The following is a 17,415-nucleotide window of genomic DNA, read 5'->3' as shown; positions in this document are numbered from 1 at the left end:
TCGGCGGCAGTCGATGCCATAGATCATAGGAGCCTGCTTCAGGCTTACTGCAGGTCATTCGGAACAGCAGACGAACTCTGAACGGAGGATATTTTTTCGGAAGCAGACTGCACAAGCAAATAGCGTCTTTTAAACTTGCTTATTTTGCCGAATAATATTGGTAGATGTGCATTTATTGCCTGAGGACGCGTGTCTCTGCGATTGTGGAAAACAGCATCACAAGAAACACACAAACAACCGAGACGCTGCCCACGGTCACAATGGGAACCCAGCCCGGCGAAGCTGAGCTGAGATGCAGACGGCAAGTACTGGCTTGTTTGTTGTTTTTGTGGCTCTGCGAGACTGTGTCTGGGCAGATAGAATATTCCATAGATGAAGAATTGAAGCAAGGTGCAATCGTAGGAAACATAGCAAAGGATTTAGGATTGAATGTGAACAAATTGTCTGACAGTAAATTGCGTATAGCCTCTGCCGCTGGAAACAGATATTTTACAATAAATGGAGAAACGGGGAGCATTCAGATAAACAGAAGAATAGACAGGGAGGAAATGTGCGGGGAAATGACGAAATGCTCCATCAGCTTCGATACAATTGTGGAGAATCCTCTTAACGTTTTCCACGTTGAAGTCCTCATCAGGGATATTAATGACAACACCCCGAGCTTTTTGAAGAATGCAGTTGATTTAGAGATAGTTGAGTTCACGTTGCCGGGAGCGCGCATTGTCCTTGGCAATGCCCGAGATCCTGACATTGGCATTAATGCCCTGCAGGGCTATAAGCTGAGTCCAAACCCACATTTTGTCTTAGAAGAGAGAGAAAGTAGTGATGGCTTCAAACATGCAGAGTTGGTGCTGAAGAATGCGCTAGACCGTGAAACGCAGAGTCACCATCACTTGGTTTTGACCGCTTATGACGGGGGCGATCCAACTAGGTCGAGCACAGTGGATATAAATATTAATGTTCTTGATGCCAATGACAATGTCCCAGTGTTCAGTCAAGAGGTCTACAAAGCGAGAGTTAGTGAAGGGGCAGCAATTAAATCTGTGGTGCTTCAGGTGAAAGCCACAGATGACGATGAAGGTTCAAATTCCAAGATCACCTACTCCTTCAGCAGCATCTCTGACAATGCCCAAAATACATTCAGTATGGATGCAGAAACTGGAGAAATAATAATTAAGAATTTGCTCGATTTTGAGAAGAAACATGCATATAAGATGGTGGTGGAAGCAAAAGATGGCGGGGGACTGGTTGCTCATTGTAGGGTGCTGATGGAGGTTACTGATGAAAATGACAACGCTCCGGAGTTAACTTTTACTTCTGTCACCAGCCCAGTTCCTGAGGACGCAGCTCCTGGCACGGTGGTAGCGCTAATAAATGTGCATGACGAAGATTCAGGGAATAATGGGGACGTTGCTTGTCATATTGAAGGAAGTCTGCCTTTTAAGTTAATCTCAACATCTGGGCAGTTTTATAAACTCATCACAGCTTCTAGCCTAGATAGAGAAACTGTCCCAGAGTATAATATCACTGTTATAGCCACAGACAAAGGATCAAGTCCCCTTAGTGCTAGCAAAATTCTCCGGTTACAAATATCTGACGTGAACGATAACCCTCCAGTTTTTGACAAACCTTTCTACCAGATATATGTGAAAGAGAACAATCCGCCAGGTGCTTCTGTTTACCGTGTTTATGCATCTGATATAGACCTGGACCAAAATTCTTTTCTTACCTATTCAATTATTAATCAGATGGAAGAAGTCCCACTGTCATCCCACATATCCATCAACTCCCAGACAGGTGTGATCTACGCTCAGCGCTCCTATGACTATGAACAGCTCAGGGAGTTTCATTTCCTGGTCAAGGTTCAGGACTCTGGGTCTCCTCCTCTCAGCAGTAATGTCACTGTGAAGGTATTTATTGTGGATGAGAATGACAACCCGCCTGAAATCCTGTACCCTGCACTCAGCCCTGATAGTTCTGTGCTATTCGAGATGGTCCCTCCTTCCTCTGATCAAGGTTACCTGATCACGAAGGTGGTGGCTGTGGATGCTGATTCTGGACACAATGCATGGCTCTCCTACCAGCTGATTCAGGTACCAGAAACATCATTTTTCAAAATTGGCCTCCACACTGGAGAAATCAGAACTTCAAGAATCCTCATGGAGAAAGATCTTCTCAAGCAGAAATTGGTCATTCTTGTGAAGGACAACGGGCAGCCATGTCTGTCGGCCACAGTTACTCTAACCATGGTGCTTGCAGAAAACATGCAGGAAATACTTCCTGAGCTCAGTAGTGAACCAATTGACATGGAAACCGAATCTGATTTAAAGGTCTATTTAGCCGTAGCTTTAGCCTTGATTTCATTTTTGTTCATTTTCACTTTAATGTTAGTGGTGTTCTTTAAATGTAGACTTCCCAGGACACCAATGGGCTTGGATGCTCTGAGGCCTGGCCTTTATTCATCGGGTGATCAAAATTACTCATCCAATTACCAAAATGGGTCTCTGCCACTACCCTACTCCTATGAGGTTGCTGTTGCTCTGGATTCGGTGAAAAATGAGTTCAGTTTTCTTAAACCCAGTCAAGAGGTTCCAACAGGTATTCTATTTTCTGCAAATGAGTTGGGACTAGGAAACCAGTCTATTGGAGAAAGTACTGGAACTGAAAACCTGACCCAGGTAAGACATGTTTACAAGAGTTTGAGGAACTTTAACATTCTTTCCTAGTGTTATTGTTCTGTGAATAAGAAATGTTTTGCTCTTATTTATACATTGTTAACAGTTATTCCATTTGTTTATTCAAATATGGAGTACAATTCGCAACAGCTCACGTTCGTTTGGTTTTGTGTATTGCTAACAATAGCAAATTTTGGCCTCACCTGCAGTGCTACACTTAAATGTTATTTTGCATAGTGAGTCAAACACTGCCATGTTCAGTGGATTTGGCGGGTGCATTTTGTGAATAACGTCATGCTCTATACTTTGTAATAATGTTATTGTTTTACCAATTGTTTCCAGTGAGTTTACTGATAATATAATAGTTTCATGTAATTGAACACCTCTTAACTTGTTATAATGTTGATATCTGAAAGGTCATCCTCTTTGTCTGTGAGTTACTGGTAATTCAAAAGATGCAAGATGTGAGCATGGTAACCAAAGTAGAATAGGCTGATAGCCAACAGGTGTGTATTGCTGCATACATGGTTTGGAGGAATTGTTGGATGATGCAAATCTGTTTGCCTTTATAACTGCCTTTTCACCCATGTGGAAATGTAAGTTTACATTCACTAGATGCCTTGGCACCACAGGAGACAATACTGTATCTAAATATAGAACATGGAATTTGTTACAAAATGTATCTAAACATTTTATGTACAATTAGAAGATGATGCGACAGAAAGCACCATCAATCGTTAGTCATCATACAGTTTGCATTAGCAGCTTGTGTTCCAGCTCCAAACTGATTGACCCGCCATTTTGATCCCAAAAACTTGCACAACACGGATATCTTTACAATGATAAAATAGACACACACTACAGTCACCATAATACTACCCATCAATTGCCATCAATGAAGAGAATTGCTGCTGTCTGGTTAGCAGCTGTGCAGTCACCTTCCCAAGTCTCCATCCTTTTCCTTGCCTCTCTGGCCTTTTTAAATCATGAAACAAAGGGAGCATTATAGAAGCTTCATAACGGCATCCAAATGTACATCCAATCACAGTTTATTCCCTAGTAATTGATATTATAGAATAAAGGGCATCAAGAAATGTATTTAGCTCAGCCAGAATCATTCCTATTTTGAAACAAAAACTTTGTATTTGCCCAGTTGAACCTCTGTTTGGCATTCAACCCCTCCTAGGCGCGAGCACTCCACAGCACTGACCCTACAACTCCTGTGATCTGAAATGGACTCATCAAAGCCTGCTTTGTGGAGAACAATTAGCAGCATTAGGACTGAGGAAGCAGTCTTAGTTAGGCTGAAGAAGGACAAAACTAGCATGTTTTTAGTGGAGTTCACAGCTGGGAAGGGCAGTTCTGCCACACATGAAGGACAGGAAAACCAGGGCCCCAACAGAGGCTCAGGAAAATAACATGTTGGTAAGCATTATTTACAAATGGAGGTCCTTTCCCCGACTGTGATTAGAGATAAAGAACCACGGTCATTTCCAACCCTATGTCAACATGAGCTCCTAATTTCCAACCACCACATATTACAACCAAGCAGTAAACTGTGTTGACCAGGTTGCCTGGTAGTGACCCAATGTACTCTAAAGTTGCTCTATCTAATCTTGATGAGCTCTAAGTTAGATCCAATCTCTATTGAGGGCCTACAAACAGACATTTTCCAATTTGGAGGGTGGTTTTGCCTTGGATTAAAGTTCATTTTCATATTGGGTGTGATATCTAATGGCTTCTATTTGTTTTGTAAATATTTTTCATTTTTTGAATAAGGTTTCCTTTGTTATTTTCAATCAAAATTATAATCTAATGACCAAATAACACATATGTCAAACGTAGATCTATTTGAAGCTTTAATTTCCACAGTGGTAGCACCTCCTACTTGTCACCAACGATTTCCACTGCTAATGTCTCTATAAATATCCCTGAGATCTATTTGGTGTACCATTGTCTTATTCATCTTTTCAGAACTGTGGAATGTTGAAAGAGTTATTGGTCACACTGACTATGAATGTGAAGTTTGGATAAATAAAAGATCAGCAGAGCAAAACTGAGATATGAATGTGTTTCGGGAAGTGACAGTTAAATCATCTAGAGTCAATAGTATATGGTTACAGAAGTAGGAAAGCAGAGATTTATAGAGGTTTAATAAAGAGAACATAGGTATTTACGACAGACAGAGAGCAGCAGCTGCATAAAACGAATGACAAGTGGTGAGTAAAACATCCTATTTGAAAACACTAAACGTGGCCAAAACGAATGGAAAATATTGAAAATGTAGTATGTTGGAACATAAAAACACATCTGTGGACTAATATTTGGCTGCACTGACCAGTGTGAGGCTATCTGGCTGCTACTGATGACATCATTTACTTCAATGTTTGTAGAGGCAGGAGATATTTTGCTTATATTGAAGTTAAATCCTTCCCACTGCACTCGAATTTTCTATTCCTTGTCAGAGGTCGCCGTTTGTAAATCATTCACATGCATTAACATTAGTCAGAAATTGAAGGTTTCACCTGCTACTGTTTATGAAACACCAGGCAAACTGGCTTGAATAGAAAGAGAAAACGATGTGGAAAAGGTTGTAGACAAATTACGGTTTATGACAATTGGCAACTACATCAAGGTAACTGTTCTAGGGAGGATCAAGAGTTGTATACATGGATCTGCAAATAAATAGTCAAGGATGAGATGAAGGGCACAGTGCAGTGAAACGTATGTAAATCATGGATCAATTAAAGTTGAACACCTAGAGACAAAAGCAGACAGAACATTATGAATGAGGCAAGGGATAATCGATGATGTTGAAAGGACAAAGTAGGGAAAAAGAGAAAAGATAGGAATACAGTATTAATTATGAAAAAGACGATAATGACAGGAGCAACAAGAATTTACGAAATCAAGACAATCAAAGACACCTTTCTTGGGCAATAGCAACTAAATGGAAGAGCAAAGCAGGTAACTGTTCAAGACTTTCAGTGAGGGGCAAGGGAATTAATATGGGGCTGAGGTATGGTGAAGATCTGACAGCACTGGCACTGTATACACATTTACAATTGCCTATTTATACATCTTGAATGCTGTTCAAAGTGGGTGTGGTATAATGTCAATGCACCTCAATACAGGGATAAAAGCATTGATGGAGCACGTGGCACAACTAGCATATTTAATTGTACTATACATTGGATAGTGGTAAGATTGTCTCTTTACACTTTTATTGTAATGTCTGTGGTATTATCCTTCAGCGCTAATGCATCAGTGAATTATAGCATCTGCTGATAGTAACATAACTCACCCCATGTGTAACATTAGTCACATCTACACTTGCTACCATAAAAGCCTCAACATTTCTGATGTTCTTAAAAGTGTGTATCCTCTCCCGACTTTACTGCTGTAGTACCTAACTTACCTATTTTTTAGCTTAGGTTTAGCAGTTTGAGGCATGGTTTACAATCTACATCAATAAACATATTCATTATTGATAATCTGAAAGCTTGAATGACAGATTGATTTGGTATGCGAGATAATACACATTCAACAAAGTTACCTCTTGTGTCTGTGATATAAAAAACTAAAATATGGATAGATGGGGAGATGGATCATAAAAGCGTACCAATGTGAGTGATGCTTTGAGGTTTGTTTTTATTTGCCAAAGGGTATGTGATTGAGTATCCTGCAACTTACAAATATAAGTGAGAAAAATGTAAGATGGCCCTCATGTAGGAATATGTGACTCATTTTATGTTTTCATTATGATACATCTATTGCAAGAAGGTCTTTGTTCAAACAACTGTTGTGTAGTTGTGAAGAGTGCTTATAACATTTCCTTCCTGAGTACGTCAGTGCTGCACTGCGCAGTTGAAGGACTTGGTTACATTAACAGTCAATAGATAGTTTAACAGTTAAGTAGATTGACTGCCTACAAAGACATTAAAACTAATAGATTTGTTGTTTGTGCTGTCAATGAATTAGCTTTGTTTCATATTGATAGAGAATGATTTGCAGTTGTCAAGACTAATTTGTATGGGGGCTGCCATCACATCTGCTTTTTGAGTATCAGACTGAGTAAGGACCCTTTTATGTAATATTAAAATCTAAACAGTTAACGAGTGGTTGAAATATGAATATCTCACTGTCCATAGTTATATAAAAGAAATTGAGTTGTGTGCATGTAATATTGAGCTTTTTTTTTAGTTATGTTGAGTGTCCGTTTTAAATATATCCAAAGAAGGCCGTGTATTATGTCGTTCTCTCTAAAGTGCCATTAGAACTAGCAAATCTCTGTACTGGGGTGAATGTATGACATTGTTCTGCATTCTGTCCATCAACTGTTGTTTTTGCATTTGTCACCCCGAGTAGGACGGATATGCTCCGACGTGAGACCCGTGCTCTCCACGCCACTGGAGTCAAGCTATCCTGGCTGAAGACGGCTGATAGCCAGAAACCGGTCCTAGGATGATTGATTCCGGTCCAGGGAAGACATGGCTTGGCACTTCGGGTTGGTCTGTTCCCATGAGGCACAGGGTCAAGGCTGATTTGCATATGGCCATGTCTAAACTGGGGTGGTGTGCTGAGCACAAAAAAACGATGGATTTAGGCCCAGATCTCTGTACTGGGGTGAATGTATGACATTGTTCTGCATTCTGTCCATCAACTGTTGTTTTTGCTGTTGTTTTTGCACTATGGCATATGATGCCATCAGCCTTTTCTGGCTGTTCAGTAAAGCGCATGTTGCATTGTGGGGCTTGTAGTTTTGTTTTAACTCTCTTTAAGGTTTCAAATCAATAACACACAAAGTGTTGGCTGAAAATGCAGAATCTGTTGAATATGGTATACATGACATGGTGCTACTTGTCAGCTGTGTTTTATAAATTCACCTAGTCCGTTCAACAAACTGCTTGTTTAACACATAAAAGGAAAGGTAAGGCCTGCTTTCATATTCTGTAGGGGTTCACTCTTTTCATTCACATCATGCATTAAAACAAGCATTGAGAATGAAAATCATTTTGTTTTTTGTGTAGTGGAATGTTTTAAACCAAGCTTCTCAATACAAAAAAGGTGTAATGTGGACAGTGGCAGCACAATATTCCGTAACGCAGAGAATAAGTAAAGGGCAGGTGGTCCTAACAAGAAGACTATGACATAGTTCTCTCACTGAGAAAAGGTACAGCATAAAAGTAGCAACAAAAGATCCCCTCTCTCATGTGTGGCAGCTAGTGCAATCTTCCTTTCCCTCTAGGACAGAACCAGCCGGGCAGATTAGCACAAGCCTTCACATCTCACTGAACATGCAGGGTAAAGGCATGGGTGACATCTAGGTTAGAGAATGATCTCTGAAGCATGTATTCTACTCTCTGTGAGGATTGTAGGGGTGGATGAGTAAGTTAATATGTGTGTTTTAACAGGATTCTCACTTGGGTGATATTCTAAGTCGGCACCCTGAAAGTCCTGCTGCAGTCACTCGGAGACGGGCGATTTGTGCTTATTCTTTGGTTCTCCTTATATTTAAGAGTAGCCATTTCCTGGTAAGCCATTGTTATTTGGAGCAGAATATCCACCGCTCAATGGACTGTGATCTAGAGAGGCACTCAAGTTCCAACCTCTTCAAAAAGCTTTTGAAGTTGTGCACATCTGGTCATGTGCAATTCCAGCCTCAGTGATGATGCACCACTTAAAGAAGTTGAGAGCCACCACTGCTCTTATCAATAAGTCATTTTTAGCTCTGATCGCACCCCCCTCTTCTTGAGCATTAATTGTGCCACAGCTTCTCGACTAGCAGATTCTCATATCGTCTATTTAACTATCTTTATAGAAGAGCCAATTAATGTCTGTTTCAATGCTTTCTAACGAGTTTTATGTAAAGTTGCCCTATGAAAAAGTAGAAGCTGTCCTCAAAAGTGCTGTATTTGTTACCACATAAATGTGGGTATTAGTAAATGTTCAAGGTAGTGTTGCCATTACACTCTCTTGTGCAAACTAAATAACAAAACTGAAAACAGAAAAATAAAATACTTTTTTTAACTCAGACAATGTCCATTAATGCAGTCACTGTCTTCTGAATTAAATGTGTGCATGCCTGTGTTGCATGTGTATTGTGTGCTAATATTGGTGAAACAGCAAGTTAAGAGTGATCTTTTGGGATGTAAGGCATTACAACGCAGGTATCACAACGCAAGTCGTTACAACGACTTGCGCGGTAGGTGCTGGACTTAGGAATAGTACGATTTACTATTCCAACTCCAGCCTATGCAACAGTAGGGAAGGTGTTGGAATAGTAAATCTACTATTCCTTAGCCTCTAGCGCCATCCAGCGCAAGTCGTTGTAACGACTTGCGTTGTGATACCTGCGTTGTACTGGTAGCGCGGTGTAAACACTGCGTCGTAATGGATGTTCCCTTATCTTTTGTGTCCCCTTAATCATTTGGAAACTCTGTAAATCACGAGAGATACTTACTCCTCAATAAACAACAAGCCAATCGTTTTCCTTAAGCTTCTGTAAGAGGAGAGGGGTTTGCAGAAACTTTCCAGATTGAACCGGAGTCCAACTAAACCTTTATTCGTGACACAACTAGGATACAAGTTTCAGCTGTTTCTTTTTGTATGAAAGCCTTTCTTCAGTACTTTTCTAAATATAGAGTTTTCTAAAGTCAAGCTGGTGTTTCTTTCGCGTGATTGATCGTTATAAATGCAATAGCAGCATTGCACCTTTTTTTTATATCTAAGGTATGCATAGTGCATTTGAAAAGCATATGCTCAGTGAATGATGTAAAAGTTCTGTTTACTTTAAAGTACTGTGATTGATGGCTGCTAAGTGGGAATAGTTTACACGATCAGTCCTGTCAAGTATCACACATCAGGCGTGACTCTAACGCATTTCAGTGTGATGTTCCGCATCACCGCACTGAAATGCATTGTCACACATTTTTGCCCACTCTTCTGACAGCGCAGAAATGCTAAAAAACCATAATGCCCAGGGTGTAGGTAGCGCGCAGCGCAGGTTCTGTCTGGTGGTGCCTCTGACCACTGTGGCATTGCGGCTCGGCTGCTCAGCTCCGTAATTGACAATGTTGCTGCCCTCCGCCATTATCTCTGACTGTGCTGCTACAAGCCTACAATGTTGCTGAATTAATGGGCCGCGGGCACTGACGACATGATCCCACTCAACTGACTCACCACCTGCCCAATAAGACCGGCGGGGAGGCGGGCCTGTCCTCAAGTGGTCGTGCCTTTTCCTTAAGTGGTTTGTGCAGCAGCGCGACCTAGCGCCCATGTCAAATCCCGTTACACACAGGGAACAGGAAGTGAGGCTCGAGTCAGAAGCGGCGGGCGGGGACATGGAGGCGACTTCACTTGTGCTGCCTGCAGTGTGTCTCACAGCGATCATCATGTCGTCACCGACCGGCCCGTCCGCCGCACCGACCCATGGTCGTGTACCAGCCTGAACCGAGCCGTGGGCCTAATTCAACACCATGCCAAGGAAGTGAGGGAACTAGGTACACCTCACGGAACTTAAACCTCGGAGGGAGCTTCATCACGGAAAGCCGCTGGTGGGCTGTAGCTGCACAGAGCGTGCACTGTGGCTATGAGGGCGCCCCACGTTGCAGACTCCAAGCTTTATTGTCTGCCGCCACCGTCCGACTGCCTCATCCTTACGTCCTTAATCGCCCATATGGCCCTGCTGTCTGCAAGCGGCTGTGGCAGCTTAATGTCCGTCGTCATCACTTTCCTGCTGCCGCTGCTTCTGTTCCTTTTGCCGTTACTCCCCAGAGCAAGATGAGACTTTTAATTAAAAATTCGTCAAAAGAACGGGGGATCTCTGGAAGCTGCCTACAATATAGCACTCCAGTAGTCTAACCTTAAAATAAATGTGCACAACTGAATTCCATGTAGTACATTTATGTATCTCATGCAGTGTAGCAAGTTCTAAGCGCTAAGCATTTCAGCTTTGAATTTTTAGCTTCCTGTAATTTTGCCATTTAATATGAGGTTACTGGAGGGAGCACTAGGGTTAGCACCCTTCCATTTCTGGTGCTCTGCAGCAGTTTCAAGAATTTCTTGGAGTTTCTTGTTGCTCAAATGGCTGTAATTTCTGATATTTAGAAGTTTCCCTCGTCTTCATTGCATGATTTTTGCTTGCGAGAAAGTATCACTCATTTTTTAATTTTTTTATTTCTGGTATTTATAAAGCGCGACACTCATCCCAGGGGATATCACGGCGCTATAAAACAGAAGAGACTGCTGAGGACTGTGCTGGGAGTTAGTTTTTAGGGAAAAGGTGAGTTTTTAGTTTTTGGCGGAATTGAGGGTAGTTTATGGTGTGTCTGAGTTCTACAGGTAACTCATTCCACCTTTTGGCGGCCAGATATGAGAAGGCGCGTCCGCCGGTCCTTGCCTTGTAAATGCGCTTGGGTTTAGCCAGAGCTAATTGGTTCGATCTTAAGTTCCTGTTGGGGGTGTAGAATTCAATTTTCCCTTGGAGGATGGTGGGGCCAGTTTTATTAAGAGCTCTGTGCGCGTGACAGAGTATTTTGAAAGTAGCCCTCTGGCGCATTGGTAGCCAGTGGAGTTTCCTGAGGCATGCGGATGCTGAGTCTCGCTTGCCTTTATTGCAAACCAGTTTAGCCGCCTGGTTTTGTAGGACCTGTAGGCGGGAGAACAGTTGTTCGTTCATCCCTTCGAACAGGGCATTGCCATAATCCAGGCGGCTGACCAGTAGGGCCTGAGTGACTGTACGTCGGCAGTCCAGAGGTATCCAGGAAAATATTTTTGCCAGGAGTTTAAGTATTGCGAAGCCTTTGCCCCAGAGTGATCGTATGTGGTCCTTCATGGATAGGGCGTCGTCCATAATGATACCCAGATTTCTGGCATGCTGTTTTGGGGTGGGAGCTGACCCCAGTGATGGTGGCCACCATGTGTCGTTCCATGTAAGTTTGGCTCCTCCGAACAGTAGTATCTCTGATTTGCCGGCGTTTAATTTTAAGCAATGGTTGCGCATCCAATCCGCCATTTCGGAGAGACAGCTATGTAGCTTTTTCTTTGTTGTCTCCGCCCCTTCACCCATTGTTACCATCAGCTGTGTATCGTCGGCATAGGAGCATATGCCGATGCCCCACTTTCTTCCAATGTCAGCCAGAGATGAAACATAGACATTGAAGAGAGTGGGGCTCAGCGAGGCCCCTTGTGGGACCCCACAGCTGATGGGATAGGGTTTTGAGTGGTACTGGCCCATGTGCACTGCTTGGGTGCCCTTGCTGAGGAATGATTTAATCCAGCTCAAAGCTGTGGATTGCAATCCTTTACTCAGGAGGGTGTTTAGTAAGCAATCGTGTGCTACCGTATCAAACGCCGCTGACAGGTCAAGCAGTATCAGAGCCACAGATCCCCCTTGATCTGTGATGCATCTGACACTGTCCGACACTGCCAGCAACGTTGCTTCGGTGCTATTGTTGGCTCTGAAGCCGGTCTGGGAGGGGTCCAGGAGTGAATTGTCTTCCAGATATCGGGACAATTGTGTGTTAACCAGTTTATCCAAAGCCTTGGAAAGGTAAGGGAGCTGGGAAATTGGCCTGTAATTCTCCGGATTGGAGATATCGGATCCGGATTTCTTCAGGAGGGGGGTCACGGATGCGTGTTTCCAGGCTTCCGGAAAGGACGCGGTGGTGAGTGATTGATTGAAAAGTTTAGTAATAAAAGGGCAGAGCGTTGGTGCAATTTTGGAAAACACAAAATGGGGACACGGATCCACGGGAGAGCCGGATTTAATTGTCTTCAATGCCGATAGTACCTCATCATCAGAGAATGGTTGAAAACTGGTTAGACGCAGAGAGTTGCCAGCGTCTGGTTGGACATTGCATTTGTCCGGTGTTGGAGGATGCTTGTCGGAGTTATCTGGTAAGGTAGGGATGTTAGAGGGGGCGAAAGTAGAGTAAATTTTGTCAATTTTCTCAGCAAAGAAAGTGCTGATGCGCTCACAGGCCTCGGTTGAGGGGGTGAGGGTTTGTGAGATGCTGGATGGGTTACTGAGTTCCTTTACTATTTTAAACAATTCTTTTGCGGAATTGTGGCTTTCATGAATTCGTTGGGTGAAGTATGTTTTTTTTGCGTCTCGGATGGCTAAGATATACTGTTTTCGTTTGGTGACATAGTTTGCTCTGGTTTCTGAGTCTTTTGTTTGTCTCCATCGGTGTTCGTCCTTTTGGCATTCCTTTTTAAGGCTCTTGAGGAGGGGGGTGTACCATTTTTCCCTAGCAGTAGTTTTTTTCTTTGATTCCCGCATAGGGGCTATTTTATCCAGCGTTTGGCGAATTCCAGTGTCTAGAAGAGTGACATTACTGCAGATGGGAGAGTCATCCCGCAAGGTGACGTCTGTCTCGAGAAAGTGGTTTTGAAAATTGGAGTCATTAATTAGTCCCCAGGCTCTGTTGGTGATAAAGGGGGTGAATCTGTGCTTCAAGGGTTTACCAAGGAGTTTAAATGAAAAGGATAACATGGAGTGGTCCGACCAAGACAGGGGGAGGATTTCCTTTATGGTAGTTGACTCAATGTTGGTGAAAAGAAGATCCAGGGTATGCCCTGCTGAGTGCGTGGGGCCCTCAACCCACTGTTTGAGTTGTAAAATTTCCATGTCATATTTCAGCTGGGAAGATCCGGGGGCATTTGTTTTTTCGTAGTGGACGTTGAAGTCACCGACGACCATGTAATTTTTATGTTTTAAGCAAAATGGTAACAGTTGGTTCAGTAATTTAGCACCAATGCTGGCTTGTTGCCCTGGGGGGTTGTAGACAACTGCACCGGCTAGTATGATAAGGCCCTCGAGTAGAATTTTAAATGGTAATATCTCATGTTCGGGGTGAACAGTTATCGTTTCCGCGAGACATGTTAGGTGGTCTCTGAAAATTACAGCGACTCCACCTCCTTTTTTTTTTGCTTTGTCTATTTTGTGTAATTATTTTGTATTCAGGGGGAAGGGCATTAGCAAGATCTGGAGCGCTGGTATCAGATAGCCAGGTTTCAGTGATAAAAACCAGGTCAGGGGTCCTAGATGTCAACATGTCCCAGATATCCAGTGCATGTTTAGGTAGGGATCTGGCTGATTATTGGTGGAGATTGTGTGGTGGTCAGTTGGCGGTTGGCCCACACTTGACCATCGGCAAGAGAGACAGGAGATGGGTCCATAGGATAGGCCGGGGCCGGTTTGAATACATTGATGAGATCTAACATCCGTGGTAGCTTTGTTGAGGGCTAATAGTTTGCTGCGTGTATAACAGATGGGTTTAGGTATGGATAGGTTAGAACCTGTAGGGGGTATGGCCCCTAGTCCCGGTCGGTCGCGGACGGGCGCAGACGGGCTTGCCTTAGGCGCGCCTTCGGCGCGCAAACGTCGCGCCCGCTGCGCTCGCCCGCTCCGCGACCGAGGATTGCACATAATTTATGTTTCTCTGGGGTTGTGGATCGGGGGGCGTGGCCTGAAAGGGGCGTGGCCTCCGCTCGTGGCGGGAGGGCGCGAGGGGGAGAATGCGTGTGCCGTCAGCGCTGGCTCGGCTGCGTACACGACTATTCTGTCAGGTGCGTGAGGTAAAAACACAAGTGGTCTGTGCTTAAAATGCAGGTAATCTGTGACACAACATTTTGAAATAAACAGTCTGCCTTACTCCCGGCTTCCGCCTCAGGAGTCTGCTTTCAGTTTTGCTCGATGCCCTGACTCGGCGCCTTTTGTACGCGAGTGTTGTGGGGGCGTGGCGTGAAAGGGGCGTGGCCTCCGCTCGTGGCGGGAGGGCGCGAGGGGGAGAATGCGTGTGTCGTCAGCGCTGGCTCCGCTGCGTACACGACTATTCTGTCAGGTGAGTGAGGTAAAAACACAAGTGATCTGTGCTTAAAATGCAGGTAATCTGTGACACAAAATTTTAAAATAAACAGTCTGCCTTACTCCCGGCTTCCGCCTCAGGAGTCTGCTTTCAGTTTTGCTCGATGCCCTGACTCGGCGCCTTTTGTACGCGAGTGTTGTGGGGGCGTGGCCTGAAAGGGGCGTGGCCTCCGCTCGTGGCGGGAGGGCGCGAGGAGGAGAATGCGTGTGTCGTCAGCGCTGGCTCCGCTGCGTACACGACTATTCTGTCAGGTGAGTGAGGTAAAAACACAAGTGATCTGTGCTTAAAATGCAGGTAATCTGTGACACAAAATTTTGAAATAAACAGTCTGCCTTACTCCCGGCTTCCGCCTCAGGAGTCTGCTTTCATAGTCGCTGAAATGTCTCTCATAATTTCGCTGAAATTATGAAAATGTCACACATGGCAATCTGAAACCTTGGCAGCTATGCACGATAGGTTCCTATGTTGTGGTTTAGATTAACGTGCTCCGAGTTGCTTTGGGATGTAGTTTGCAGTTTAGAGACAGCGATCAGTTTCTGCCAGTAAATGTCGCTGCAGTCCAATGCTTTGTGAAAGTCTGTCGTAAGAGCAGCAAACCCGACAGGGTGGCACTATTACGGCGCTGTGTATTTCCCGCAAAATTCACACAACTGTCGAGGTATACTTTGACTTCTTTCACTTGGTGAAAGGCTGGACTTCTCTTACCACAAACAGAAGCAAGCAGTCCTGTGCATCCTGGAAGTGTGGGAAGGAGCTGAACTTCCACACCAAGAGTCAGATGACATGTACTAGTGCCATTGTTATTTCTCTGGTTCTGCAAGGAAGAGTCTCGGCATATACAATATTCTGTTGCTGAAGACATTAAGAGAGACGCCGCCATTGCAAATATCGTGAAGGATTTAGGCTTGAGCACGTGGATTTGGTAGACCGGAAACTACGTTTCGTTTCCACCCCCAGTCATTCATATTTTCATAATAAATGCGGAAACAGAGAATCTGCAGGCGAGTGGCAGTATAGACAGTGAGGAGCTGTGCGGAGGCGCGTCAACGTGACTCTTGTCTTTCGAGGCAGTTGTGGAAACCCCGTTTAATTTTTTCCGTGTCAACATTCTCATTCAGGACATCAATGACAACCCCGCGAGCTTTATGATGAATAATTTTGATTTAGAAATGCTGAGTTCACATTATCAGGAGCTTGCTTTTCAATTGGAAATGCAGGAGATGCCGATATTGGCATCAGTGCCCTGCAAGGCTATGGACTGAGCCCCGGCGAACATTTTGACCTGGAAGTGATGGAAAGAAAGCCTTGGTTCTGAACAATATGTTAGACCGTGAAAAGCAGAGCCATCACCGCCTGGTTTTAACCACTTATGATCACGGCTCGAGCCGAGGTGCCACGCGGATGGATGGCGTCCCCCCTACTTATTTTACCAGGAGCTCGATAACTGGAGCAAATGGAGCCACACATTCACTCTTTGGCCTCTCTGGAGCGAGATCGAAGCTCATTCAGAATGCTGCTCATGCGCTGGCTTCTCTGATGCAATCACATCTAAGGGGTGAGCTAGGGGAGGCAATGAGTCTGATGGTGCAAGCCACCTTTCGTGACGTCTCCTCCTGTTGTGACGTCAGCGTCCCCCCCACTTTTTTTTTTAGGACTTGTGCCCTGCTTATGATGGAGGAGAACCATTCAAATCATACAAAATATCACTGTTCCTGATGCCAGTGATAATGTTCCCACATTTAATCAAGAGATATATAGAGCCATCATCAGTGAAGGTGCAGAGAATAACCAAGTGATGCTTCAAGTAAAAGTCGTAGACAACGATGAGGGTTCAAATTCAAAAATCACTTACTCTTTCAGTACCATGTCAGACAATGCCCTTACTGCGTTTCTATGGGACACAGACATTAGAGAAATTAAAGTTGAGAGGCCCCTGGATTTTGAGAATGCACATTTGTACAATATGCCAGTGGAACGAGAGTTGGTGGGGGCAACGTTGGTCACTGTAGAGTGCTAATGGTGATTGTTGAAGAAAACAATGATAATCAGGCGATAATGTCTGCATCAGCCACGAGAGCGATTACTGAAGAGGCATCTCCGGGCACTGTAGTTGTATTAATCAATGTCCATGACATAGATTCGGGAGATAATGGGGAGGCAACGTGTCACATTCAGGAAAACGTGCTTTTCAAATTACTATCATCGACTGGAAGGTTTTACAAATTTGGAACTGCAGGTGCTCTTGATAGGGAAACCACAGCAGGCAACAGTATCACAGTTACAGCCACAGACAAGGGCTCTCCTGCTCTAGCCACAAGCAGAACTATACTGTCCGACACAAATGATAGACTTTCTGTCTTTTAGAAGCTTTCCAACTAAATCCATGTTCAACCAAACAATGCACTTAGCGCTTCCTTGTAACATGTAAAGGCTTTTGATCTAGATTTGGAAGAAAATGCTCACAAAAGCTACTCCATATTTTCTAAAAGCACAGGTAATGCTCCCTTGTCCTCCTACTTCTTGATTAACTCTCAGACTGGTGTAATCTATGCACAACAGTCCTATGACTATGAAACGCGCAGGGAGCTTAACTTCCAAATCAAGGCCCAGGACTCAAGGTCTCCTCCTCTCAACAGTAACGTCACTGGGAAGGTGTTTATTGTGGCTCGAAATGATACCTACCAGAAATGCTCTACCCTGCAGTTGGCAATGATGGTTCTGTGTTATTGAAGATGGCTCCGCCTTCTTCTGCTCCTGGTTACCTAACCATAAAAGTGGTTGCCCTGGATGCTGATTCTGGACACAGTGTGTGGTTCTTCGACCATCTACTGCAGACCTCTGAATCCTCACTTTTTTTGAAATAGGTG

At 43.9% G+C, this 17,415-nt stretch overlaps 1 pseudogene; it reads left to right on the top strand.

The window, feature by feature from the left end:
• Positions 1 to 168: 168 nt before the first annotated feature.
• LOC147702756 (protocadherin gamma-B5 pseudogene) lies at positions 169 to 15,810 on the top strand (annotated as a pseudogene).
• The last annotated feature ends 1,605 nt before the right edge of the window (positions 15,811 to 17,415 follow it).

This window comes from Lissotriton vulgaris, chromosome 7, assembly GCF_964263255.1.
Source record: "Lissotriton vulgaris chromosome 7, aLisVul1.2, whole genome shotgun sequence".
NCBI lineage: Eukaryota > Metazoa > Chordata > Amphibia > Caudata > Salamandridae > Lissotriton > Lissotriton vulgaris.
This window is presented reverse-complemented; position numbering and strand designations above follow the sequence as displayed.